At 31.5% G+C, this 14,182-nt stretch overlaps 1 protein-coding gene across 3 annotated transcripts in view; it reads right to left on the reverse strand.

Moving 5' to 3' along the window:
* Positions 1-14,182, reverse strand: part of LOC118201536 (protein kinase C, brain isozyme-like) — a 435,934-nt gene that overhangs the window by 103,847 nt on the left and 317,905 nt on the right. The window lies entirely within an intron of this gene.

Genomic DNA, 14,182 nt, shown 5'->3' on the forward strand with positions numbered 1-14,182 from the left:
TCTGTGGAGCACAATTTCTTATCTTCATATTAATTATCAGAGACTGGAATAGAATAAAATCCTGTTTTGAGTCCTTCAATTTTTGCCACATGGTTTGGACATTATGTGGGTAAGCATTACCAAGATGGATGCCGACATCTTTACAAGTGGATAAAACTATGGAGCACACAAGTTTGAATCCGTGTGAATGTGCTAGCTCTTTAGATGGTGTAAGCTATCTGTGGGTTATTTTTTCCCCACACATACCGTTAAGTATGAGCCAGTCTTTTGTATACAGTCACCCACAGTAGTCAGTGATAAAACTGCTAAACACTGGTAATTTAATATGGGTTTAAATCTTAGCAAATGTTAATTGGGAAATTGAGAAAATCATGAAAGATTTTCTTAATAGGTAATTTGTTTATGAATCATTCTCTCAAAGAAAGTTGTCCACACAGGTATCCCTCTTCTAGGGCTTCTCAACTTTGAATGTTGTGTTACGCTCAATTAACCATTATGGCTAAAACTGGAATTTGTCATATATTTCCAACCTGAATTTGGTGAATTACCAAATCTGAAATGTTCACATCCAGATTCACGTCAGATAATAACGAACACACATAAAGGAAGATAATCGTGTAGTATACATAAATACAATAAAGGGACAAAATGTGTACAATAAGCCACTGCCAGATTTAAATAAAGCAACAATAAAATGTACTGTACACTGCATTATCTCTTTTTCTCAGTGGAAAACATGAAGTGGAGAATCCTGATAACATAGCCTAATCCTTGTGATATAATACAGGTAAAATACTTTTATTGGTCTATATATAATCATGCACTGCTTGAAAGATGATAGAAAGATAAAAAATCACATTTTTTATCCATGTACTGCATACGAATTAGGTCAATCTGTGTTTGTGTACTGTACTAGGATTCTAAACTAATGAGTGGACTGTATAGCAAAGGAACTAACTAATTTATTTACAGTAATTAACTATTCAGATCTAATACATGCTCTGGCATGTTGCTTAGCCGAATCCAGATGGCCAAGTGAGAGTTTCTCTCCTTATCCAATAGGTGGCGCTGTATTCTAACTTAACATGCCGCCGCCCGTTGAAATTACAAATTTCAACATGTAAATTACAAACATACAATTTAACAAATCAAGAACAACTAATTCTACAATACAATATGAAAGATGATAGATAATTTCATCATGAATATAATATAAAATAATATAACATTTTAAGAACATAAATATTCACTATGCTACAATCAAACTTATTCTTTAAACAGTTCCATTTTAATGTAAAGCACAATTTTCAATAAGAACATAATGTAAACTAAGCATTATTATCCTGGATAGGTAATAAACAAATTTTACTAATACATCGAATATACACACCATTTGATGTTTTCACTTTAACATCTCTGGCCTTATTATCTTTACCAGGTAAATCTTCTAGAATTCTAGCTAAAGACCATTTAAATGGGGGAAGATTATCTTCCTTTAACACAACTAACATACCTGCCTTTACATTTTCTTTATCAATAAACCAGTCTATTATCTGTAAGATGAGACAAATCTGGTTCAGGATATGAAGTAATGGAACGTCCAATTAAAAAATGACCCGGCGTTAAGGCTTCAAAGTCATTAGTATCTGTTGATAAAGGTGAAATTGGACGAGAATTGAGAATACCTTCAATCTGTGTGACAACAGTCCAAAATTCCTCTAAAGTTAATTTATAACTGCCGATTGTGCGTTGAAGATGGTATTTAAATGACTTAATACCTGCTTCCCATAAACCACCGAAATTTGGTGCTCTAGGTGGAATTAGTTTCCAATTTATACCTTCAGATGTTAAGAAATCTACTATGTCAGAATTAGATTTAAGGGCTAAACTATGCAATTTTTTCAGTTCTGATTTTGCACCAACCATATTAGTACTGTTATCTGACATTATGGTATTACATTTTCCACGTCTAGCAATAAATCTTTTAATAGTAACAAGTAATGAATCTGTGGTTAAATCAGTTACTACCTCTAAATGTACTGCTTTAGTAGCTAAACATATGAATATAGCAACATACACTTTTGCATGATTACCCTTTCTCTGATTTTTATACTTGATGAGGAATGGACCAGAAAAATCGAGTCCACAAGTATTAAATACAAATCCTGGGTTAACTCTCTCACCAGGTAAATTTCCCATAAGTTGTTCACATACAATTGGTTTAACCTTAAAACATGTTACACATTCATGTACAACCTTTCGAGCTATATCTCGACCATTAATAACCCAAAATTTACAACGAACCTGATGCAATAGTACTTGAGCACCAAGATGTAAATATTTAACATGATAATACTTAAAAATTAATCGAGTAAATACATGATCTTTTGGCATTACATAAGGAAACTTTTGGTTGTAATTAAGATTACTATTGGCAAGTCTGCCTCTTACACTCAGAAGAGAATCATTATCTAGAAATTAAATAAAAAAATCTTATCTAGAAATTAAAATAAAAATTTTAACTTACTTTTGGAAGAAACACAATTCTTATTTTTTAAAGATAGAATATTCTTGCTAAAATGTTGTAACTGTACATACCTGATCATGATTTTCTCAGCGTCATCCAATTCTTTAACAGTTAGATAACCTATTAAATTTTTTTCCTTACAATTGGCTATAAATCTACAAACAAAACTTAATACACGAATAATATGAATATAGTTATTACTAATGTTAAGAATATGATCTAAAACAAGGGAATTAGAGTTCACATTTAGATTAACCAAGTCATTATCCTTAAGTTTGAGTTCTTTGACGTATTCCACATTATCCATATCAGATGAAATTAATTCACAAGGACTAGTCAAAAACCTCTCCTTAGTCAAGAAAGTTGGTCCATACCACCATAAATCATTATGAAGAAGATCTTTAGGTTCAGCTCCATGTGATATCAAATCAGCTGGATTATTGTGAGTGCTAACATGGTACCACTCATGAACAGCAGTCATGCTTCGAATAACAGATACTCTATCAGCAACAAATGTTTTTAGTTGATAAGGTTCCTTTTTAATCCATGATAACTATTGACGAATCAGTGAAGTAATACACCTTGACTATAGGTAGCTGAATGGCCTCTAATATTCTTTTCATTAGTTTTACCAACAGAACTGCACCACAAAGTTCCAAACGAGGAATGGTAATTGACTTCAGAGGTGACACACGAGACTTGCTGCACAGAAGTCTTGATGAACATTCATTTGAAGATGACATACATTTCACATAAATTGCAGCACCATAGGCTTTCTGACTAGCATCACAGAATCCTATAATTTCTACTTGCTGTAATCCATTGGTTAGAACAAATCTAGGGATGCGATAATCGTTGACTATTTTGAGACTATGCAAAAAAATGCCTTTCATTCTTCAGAGTAATTTTTAGAAAGAGGTGTATTCCAATTTAATTTTAGAAGCCAAAGATTTTGTAGAAATATTTTAGCTTTTGTCGTAACAGGTCCAATTAAACCTAACGGATCAAAGAGATGACCTATTGTTGATAAGACATCTCTTTTCGTGCCTGTTTCTTCAAAGTCAGGTATCTTTAAATCGTAAGAAAAACAGTCTGTAGACGTATTCCATGACATTCCTAAGGCCTTTGTAATCTGAGGCTTATCCGTAACTTAAAAAGAGTAATCCTGAGTAGCACTTTCTTTATTTTTCAATAGTTCTGCATTATTTGCATTTGTGTAACTGCATTCCACCACGTTCTAGAAGACAGGTTAACTGTGTCTGCAACTCCTTGGCTTCTTGCAGAGTATTAGCTCCAGTGATAATGTCGTCCACGTAACAGTCCTTCAGTATGGCTCTTGAGGCATGAGGAAAGTCAGTTGCTTCATCCATTGCTAACTGCTTCAGGACCCTTGTTGCAAGGAATGGTGCACTTGCTGTTCCGTATGTTACAGTCCTTAGACGGTAAGTCTGCACAGGACTACCAACTGATTCTTTCTACAAGATCAACTGCAGGTTTCGTTGAGATGGTTCAATAAATATTTGTCTGTACATCTTCTAAACATCAGCTCCTAATGCATAGTTGTACTTTCGAAATCTAATAATAATAGAAAATAAATCTTCTTGAGGTATTCGCCCTTTCATTAATATTGAGTTCAGTGACTTTCCATTGGTAGTAGCCGCGGATGCATTAAACACAACGCGAAGCTTGGTAGAGGCTTTCTCTGGCCGATAAACTCCATGATGACTAAGATAATTGCAAGTTGATGTTTCAATTTCTTGAACTTCTTCCATGTGATTTAAATCCTTATATTCTTTAATAAAATTCTTATATAATGTTTTCATCTTCGAATCGCTTTCTAGCCGATTCCACACTTGATGCAATCTTTTCTCAGCCAGCGTTTTCGATTCTCCTAATTCTACACCTTCCCTTATGGGTAATTGAACTACCTATCTTCCATCATTTTGTCTATAGTGAGTACGCTTGAAATGTTCTTCACAGTATTTTTCTTCTTCACTCAAAGCATCCTCGATATTTTCAATGGATTCAACTTCCCAAAATCTTTGCAAAATTTCTTCAACTCTTTCTTCACTATTTAGAACTAAACCACAATAATTTACTTCTGAGTTACTCTTGCATGCACCAGACGCGATATATCCAAAAACCGTTTCTTGAAATATCAACGGTTGATTTTCTAATTGAAATTTTCCTTCTTTTAAAATCTCAAAGAACAATTCGGCCCCTAGTAGCATATCTATTTTGTTAGGTGTTCCAAATTGCGGATCCGCTAATTCAATATCAATGGGAATATTTAATGACTGCACATCTAAACACCTTGATGGAGTTACATTGGAACCAAGCAATTAACTGATCTTACATATGTTAAATCCTTATTCGAAATCTGTACATCTAGTTGATAATTAATATTTATAACGTTCTCATTAATTCTGGATACAGATGCATAAAATCTTTCTTTGCTTATATTTAACAAATTAGCAACTCCTTAACACAGGAAACAACTCATGCTGCCGTTATCAAGTATTGCGCGAACCGGGATTCTTTTTCCTTCGGAATTGCAAATATATATTATTGCAGTCGCCAATAAAACGTTTTTTCTGCGTGTCAAAAGACAACTTGATTGATTTTTATTAGAGACATCTGCGTTCTTGTTTATAATTTCGTCACTCCGTGATTCCGTTTTTGTTTTGTCTAACTTATGTTCGATGGCGCCATTTCTGAGCAGGCGATGTATTAATGAATGGTGTTTTTTATTGCATTCCGAACACCTGAACTTAGAATAGCATTTTGCGATTAAATGTTCGTTACTGATACAGTTTAGACACAGTTTATGTTTTTTAACTATTTCATATCTTTGATTTGGATTTAATTTTAAAAATGAATCACATTTATGCAGTGGATGATTATTATTTTTACATATAACACAAATCGAAACACTATCGGTTTTAACCATCAGAGCCTTTGATTTCGAATTTTTTTCTAACGGATATTTCATTTTATTAGTACTACGGTTAATGTTATCCAATAACTGGCATCTTTTCTCTAAAAACGAAATTAATTCATCAAACGTAGGAACTTCCGTAGCATTAATGCTGAGTTCAAATTGTTTGAGCGTTTCAAAATCTACAGTGTCTCAAAAAAGTGATGGGACACTTGTGCTTTACAAAAGGAAACTGCAATAAAATAAATTTAAATGTAAAATTTTTTGTGGGTGTGTTTCATACTTAAATTTAGTAACAATTATTGCATAACATACATTTTCTCAAAATATTAAAATATTAATTTAATAAAAATACAATTGTTTAGAACGGAGCAGAAAATGGCTCACTTAAGTGATGGGACACTACGTACTATGCAACAAAAATCGTCTAAAGTAAGCAATAAAAATATCTTTTGGGGTATTTATTTTTACTCAAAAGCAATTGCCAATAATTTATAAAATCGTCTGCAGTATTTCTCTCCAGGTTGTTTTGGAATTTTTGTGTTTCTTAGCTCTGTGCAGCCATGAATGCTAAACGAAAAGAAACTTTCCCTGGAATTCAAAAATTAGTTATTAATTTGAATATTGAACGTGGAAAATCTATTAGAGAAACTACTGAAACAGTTAACTTCAGTCATTCAACAGTTTTCAATATCATTAAACGATATAAAAAGAATCATATGATTCAGGATAAAAGAAGACCTGGCCGACCATCAAAGCTATCCAATGGAATAGTACTTCGACATATTTAAAAAGAATCCAAGAATGAGTGCTCCTAAAGTTGCTGCTGATTTACAAGCATTATATGGAGTAATTGTTAATTCTGAAACTATTAGAAGAGAAATTCGATCTACTGGATATCACGGTAGAGCAGCCAGGAAAAAATTCTTCGTAAGTGAAAAGAATAGAAAACTCAGACTGGCTTTCGCAAAATCCAACATAAATAAGAATTCTGATTACTGGAATGAAGTTATATTTGCTGATGAGAGTAAATTTAATATATTTGGTTCTGACGGTAGCATCTTGGTGTGGAGAAAACCCAGGGAAGAATTTCGCAAACAGAACTTGGTGCCAACAGTAAAACATGGTGGAGGAGGAGTTATGGTATGGGGGTGTATGTCGTCCGCTGGAGTTGGTAATCTTGTTTTTATTGACAGTATAATGGATCAGTACAATTATATTATATATTGACATTTTAAATCAAAATTTGAAATCTTCAGCACGAAAATTGAACCTTCATAACGATTTTAAATTCTACCAGGACAATGACTCCAAGCACAGTGCTTTGAACGTTAGACTCTGGCTGCTGTATAACTGTCCTGAAATAATAAAAACACCCCCACAATCTCCACAATTAAATCCCATAGAGAATATTTGGCAAGAATTGGAATCAAGAATTCGCAAACACACCATTTCTTCAAAACAACAATTAAAATCGGTGCTTCAAGAAGAATGGGGTAAAATCACTCCAGAAATCACAAAACAATTAGTCGAATCCATCCCAAGAAGATTAAATCATGTTTTAAAAGTAAAAGGAAATCCAACAAAATATTAAAACCTCTTAAAAAGTAAAATTTTTGGATAAATATTTGATGGAAAAGTAAGTGTCCCATCACTTAAGTGAGCCATTTTCTGCTCCGTTCTAAACAATTGTATTTTTATTAAATTAATATTTTAATATTTTGAGAAAATGTATGTTATGTAATAATTGTTACTAAATTTAAGTATGAAACACACCCACAAAAAATTTTACATGTTTTTTAAATTTATTTTATTGCAGTTTCCTTTTGTAAAGCACAAGTGTCCCATCACTTTTTTGAGACACTGTAGTTTCTGAAGTACGATATTTAATAACAGAATATCCGATAAATTATTTTTCTCATATTTTAAAACATTCAAAGCCCTAACGTTTTTAGTAACATTATCTATTATATATCTTATTCCTTTAGACGATTCGAATGTTAAAGTACGTAAATCTATTATTGACTTTATATGAGTCTCAACTAATATTCTTTTATTTTCATACCTATCTTGAAGAGCTTTAAATAGAGAACTAAAAGTATCATCAACAGTTTCAAGATTTTTTTGCTTCATCAGTTAATGCAGACTTTAAATAGTAGAGTTTCTGAACTTCTGTCAGTTGAGTGTTATTCGCTATGATGTTTTCGAATTGAAAATTAAAATTATTCCATTCGGTATATTTACCAGAAAACTTAGGAATTGGTAATTCTGGCAAACATATTCGTACTTTAGAATCAAATTTATTACAATCATTTTTATTTTCAGAATGTGCGATACATGATAGAATTTCCATAATTCTTACCTCTAGAACTTCCGTTCTTTCTTCCATTTCGGCGATTTCTTCATCGATGGCAGTGACATCTTTTTCATCGACGCTTTCGAAATATCTAATCCTCAAATTTCTAATATCCATTTGAATGCTTTGTAGCGATCTATACTTTACTTGAATTTTACTCTTTTTCGAACTATCATCATATTCCTTCACTACATTTTCTAACCTAGTTAGTTTCACTTTTAACGAAGTTTTATTTCTATCTAATGCCAGCATTTTGTTCATTTCTCCACTAATGCTGATAATCAGAATCGCCATGAAGATAACACTGGGAATTTTAGGCTACATTACATCCATTGTTGTTACCTGTAAATTTTGACACTCATAAATAGTTTATTGCTCTAACTTCTAGAAACTGTTTTTAGTGGTAATAAACTATTAGTAATTGTAAGCACAGATTACTGGGCCATGACTACAGTTATTCACCACAATCAAGGCTAACTCCAAGTACAGGCAACTTAGGTAGCTAGATGTTCATTTTTGGAGGACACAATTTGTTATTGCAACCAACTATTAAATAGAGAAATATTTTGCTCTGAATTATAAATATTAGTTTAATTTATATGAGGCACCAGATGTACTTATAGTGTAGGGTGCTGAAAAATATTCGAGCTTGACAATAATGATAAAAATTTATTTACAATCTGACCTAATAGCAGCAACATCTTCTCTGGGTGTACAATTGATTTTGCTACATGTTTTGTATCTGACATTATTTCCTGCTATCCTCTTTATATCACTTTTGCAGCAACAATGCTGATGAATGCAGCATTGTTGAACAATGCAGCAAACAGCATGAAAAATAACTCTTAATTTTGAAATTATCTTGTTTTTTCTGCAGAAATTTTAATTTAATTCATTAGCAATGAATTTTAAGGAAGTTAATGAAAAGAGTCAAGCAATGAAGAAAATGGTTAGGACCACCGTGGAAGAAGAAAAAAAAAAAAAAAAAAAAAAAAAAAAAAAAAAAAAAAAAAAAAGATGTTGTCGAAAAATATGACGATACCATGCAAATCCAGGATTTGGCAACTGCATACTGTATACAGAGTACGATGAGGTCTATGAGTGTGAAAAATAAAATCTGCTAACCTTGTGAAGGTGCTGAAATTGATTACCAGACAAGGATCAAACACAATAGAGCAAGTTGAAAACTGTGGTGGATCTGGAAAGCAGAAAAATGTTTCTATGCAGTATCATGTGCAATGCTTTATTTATGTACTTATTTATGTATGTATTTATGTACTCATTTATATATGTATACTTATTTATGTATGTATTTATGCAATGCTCTACATATTATTTTACCCACTGTATTTGTATGGATTTTTTTTATAAGAATGGAACAATTATTTCCTCCTTATTTCTTACTGGAAAGTTCATTTAGTGTATGGTTAAGATGTGAAATAGGTTAATGATGTATACTGAAGTATCACTACTCAAAGTTTTCATGAAATAAGTACTAGTGCCTCTCTATGGATAACTTTCTGGTACTTACCAGAACTGGACACAAATGTTTGCAATACTTGAATATCTTTAATTAGCAAAATTGTAGATTTCTCAGAGAACTTTCAGGTACTTCTCCATTAGCCGAGAAACAGGCCAGATACATGAAAATCAAGCTAATACTTTTGACCTCATATACAGGCTAATAATTTTATGTCATGAATCACACACAACATTATAGAAAGGTACCCATTTTAGTTCCAACAAAATCATTAATTTCAAATGAAGTTGAAATTTATCCAAAAAAATATATCAACATAGAAAAGCCCCGGGAATTTCCCTTTTGAAATTATATGCCATTTCATATTTTATGATAAACACCTATCTATGATGATGATAATAGAAAAAAATATCCACAGATGTAATAAAATTAAACATTAAAAAATTTCTTGGCTCTTAACAAAACCAAAATCTTTATTATCCTTGAGTTACATTTAATTTTCAAACCCAAAGGCTTTTCACAAATAAACACTTTGTATTTCTAGACATTGTGTAAATTTTTATGTACATCAAATCTAAGGTGACCACACGTCCTGATTTTGGCGGGACAGTCCCACTTTTTGGAGGACTGTCCCTCGTCCCGCCAATTTTTAAAAATGTCCCACTTTTTAGAAAACATCTGCATTTCTTATTTTAAATGTACTGTAAAAATATATTATCTATTACTTATTAATTATTATAGTAAATATAAAGAAATAAAAAAAAAACAGCAGAGTAAACTAAATTAGACAATGTAACAAGTTAGATTTACTCAGTGGTGTTCGATCATTGTCGTTGCGTCTTGTCAAGGAAATATGTATTATTAACGGAGGAACAGCTGGCATTAGTTGAAGTGCTATTTGCTTTCCACACCATAAACCACAAAGTTTCAGATCAATTGACTGTACATTGCAAATGATCAAAACATTGTACAACAAAAAATTTGCATGTGCAAGGACAAAAATCGAAGGAATTATTTGTAATGTTTTTTCACCATATTCGTTTTCACAATTGCAGAAAGAATTAGATAAGTGTACATTTATATCCATATATTATGATGCTTCCAACCACAAAGATTTGAAATTATTTCCCACAATTTTGATCCAGAAACAGGAATTAAAATTATAATATTAGATTTTGTTTCATTGCCAGGTGAAACTTCATAAATAATTTTTGATTCAATAAGTACTATTTTAAAAAAGAATAATTTGAATAATAATATTATTGCCTATTGTGAGGATAACACTAACAAAAATTTTGGTGGAAAAGCTAAAAGAGGCATCAATAACATTTTAACGAACATTTGAACCAAAAAATTATTGGAATAGGTTGTGCAGCGCACATTTTCACAGTACTATTCAAACAGCATCTCACTTACTTCCAGTGGATCTTGAAAATATTATTACAAAAATTTATTCTTATTTTTATATATATACTGTGCATGTTGAAAGTTTGAAGGATTTCTGTGAATGCGCGGAAATCGAATATTAAAAAAAGAGATTTTAGGGGAATATGTGGAAAAATCTTTTTGATATATTAGTAACCATTTTCCGAAAAATAATATTTGTGAAAATGATCTTTTTGATGAAATGTAATTGGTAAAAAAATAAGTTACTGAAGAAAAAATTAAATGTTGGTTGGCTGCAAATGTGGAAACAGACAAAAAGTGGATGGAGTTATTCCTTCATTTTAAACAGAATAATATCCCATATGAAAATATTTTGAAAATTGTAGAGCACATGCTCTCCTTTCCAGGAACAAATGCAGCAACAGAAAGTGTTTTTTCTGGTATCAATAAAATATGAACAATCGAAAAAAAATTAAATGTTGGTTGGCTGCAAATGTGGAAACAGACAAAAAGTGGATGGAGTTATTCCTTCATTTTAAACAGAATAATATTCCATATGAAAATATTTTGAAAATTGTAGAGCACATGCTCTCCCTTCCAAGAACAAATGCAGCAACAGAAAGTGGTTTTTTTTTTTTTTTTTCTGGTATCAATAAAATATGAACAATTGAAAAAACGCAGTTGAACATTAAAACTTTAAAATCTGTATTAAGGGTAAAATATAATCCATTCCATGATCCGGGTTTTCATCCGCAGAGAACCCGTTGGCGCTTCGGGAAAGAACCCGTTGGCGCCGTTGCATTTTTACTCGCCAAGCTCCGATGAGCCGAGCCGTAAACGTGATTTTTAGTGTATGTAAATTCAAGTTAGCAGACAATGGTAGTAAAAATTCACAGATAATGAGTGTGTAGATGTAAAACTAACAGGTTAAATGTGATATACGAAAATAAATTTGTATTAAATTCAAGTTAGCACAGAAAACAGTGTATTAAGCATAACGAGAAATAGAAATTCATTTAAAAAATAAAAATTAGTATTCTTATACTTACGTTTACGTTATACTTATATGTATTTTCTCTAATTCATATAGAATACTAATATTTCTTTTACAAGTGTCATTTTTCATTATTAAGTACTTGGCCTGTTGATTGATGTATTTCGGTAAGAGCCATGCCCATGTAATAAATTAATGAATGCATGACCTTTAATACATCCATTTTACATAGTTTTCAGCATTTTTTTTTTTTTTTTCCAAGTTACTTGCATACAGCTTAAAGCATTTTACGTTGCAACAAATACCTGTCCTTTTTCATGATATATTTCACAATACAAATAACCTTCAACAGTAATGAAATTTTCTTCAGTAGCATTGTTAAGTTAATAAAACTAGAACTTTATACATTTTAAAATTATTTTAGGATTTGGAAACCTCATGGTTCTGCGTGCTTACAACTGTTAATAATTAAGAACATAACGTGAACAGCATGTTACAAATTAGCATTCACCCCTCCCGCCATATTTTCTTCCTTTGATCCCGAACTGACGAGCCGAGAACCGGCATCTTTCGACGAAAACTTCTTTAATTATGCGAAAATATTTCTATCTATTCGTTGTTAAAAAATTCAGAAAAAATAACAATAAATAAGAGAAGAATAATATAAATCTCCAGATGCGAACAACGACAACCTTCGCACAAGCGAATAGGATGAATTAGCTAGGTTACCAGGTTTGAACTATTATCGCCAAAGTTGGCGATGTTTACATTTACCAGGTTCTCTGCGGAAGTGCTTCCAATGATCCAAATCTATTGCAAAGTATTCACTTAAATAAAAAATATGGCCATGAAAGAAAATCATAATTTTTTTAAGTAAAATTTTAAATTAATTACAAACATAATATTCAAATTATAGTTTTTTACAAATATTTTTATAGTTACCAATAGCTAGTAATAAATATATTTTTGTATATTTACAGACAAGTATATGAATGTATACAATAAAATATATTTTTTTGAATTATTGGTCTGCTTTCATAACTAAATTACAATTCTCATTTCATTCTATTTGTCCCGATTTGTCTCAATGAAAATGTGGTCACTTTAATCAAATCACTCCTTAAATTGAGTTTCAACACCAGAATGAAAATTACAGTAGATTTTTGTACACACTGTAATAGACAACTCACATTAAAGAATATGGTTGTCAGTCATGGACACACATACATAAATCCATAAAGGAATTAATAAGTTTTACCTAATTGTGTACTTTTACACATACCCCCCCCCACTGGCATAAGTATAAAATTAAAATAAAAGAGAGGTAAGGATAAAGAAAAACACCTATATATGTAAAAAAGGTAATACGTTAATACATAAATAATCGAGTTCCCAATCACGTAGAATCACGATTTTTGCTAATTCATCATTTTAATAACAAACATCAACTCGGCTCACTAAAATAATAATAAATAAAACAATAAAATGCTAAAACTCTATAGCAAACGAAAAATAATAAATAATATGCAGCTGAAATCCTGCAATAATAAACACGTGCAGGTTTGTAAACATTATTTTTTGGCTCGAGGACTCATTATTTTCCTTTCATAAAGGATTATTAAATATAACTTTTTACATTTTAACAGATTTAAATGATAAATAAAATAGTCTGAAATGCTATAATTGCTCTAATTAATCATCGGTCGTGACTTAATTGCGCGTCTATTTACTTTTATAACAGATTAACACTTACGTACATTTTCAGTATCATCTACACTTTCAAATCCTTCTCTTCTCAGGCCCAAGTGCGTTTTTACTAATCGACTGCATAATGATCGTTTAATTTTCTTTAGGATTCCAGTTCTGCGCCTTTGTATGCTCGTGGAATTAAGACCTATTTCCATCCTAGATATCACAGACTATAGTAAACATTCAAAGCACAACGAATGGAATTACGTCATGTGCAAATCAAATAGCGCGCGTTAACCAAAGGGTTAACCCCTGAACTCTTCTCGGAATTGACCAATTAAATACGAAGTTGCTTTGATGTCTTATTCCAAGTGGGATATTACACCATAAACAGCCTCTTGTTATAAACAAGAATGTAAAAGTTCCAGAATTAATTCCAGAGTGTCTTAAGTTAATTTAGTATATAGTTTAATAAACTCTTATCTTGGGATAATCAGACCCAAAATTTTCCAAATGGCCCTTCACACTTTTCTCTTGAAAATACGTCTTTCTTTTGAAAATATATATATATATTATTTACAGCACACGACTGAGTAAAACACAAAGCTCTGAACAGTTAATATAAATTTCACTTCTACTTTTATTTCAAAATGAAATGTATGGCTTGACGTGAAGCATGAAGTATTCTAAACCGAAACAAAATCAACGGATATCATTGCCATCATGTGGTGGACATGCAAATTACAGTAACCCTTCTAACAATAATAAACACGTGCAGGTTTGTAAACATTATTTTTTGGCTCGAGGACTCA

Source organism: Stegodyphus dumicola, chromosome 6, assembly GCF_044657685.1.
Source record: "Stegodyphus dumicola isolate Sdum_Otavi_A_Nest chromosome 6, ASM4465768v1".
NCBI classification, from domain to species: Eukaryota; Metazoa; Arthropoda; class Arachnida; order Araneae; family Eresidae; genus Stegodyphus; species Stegodyphus dumicola.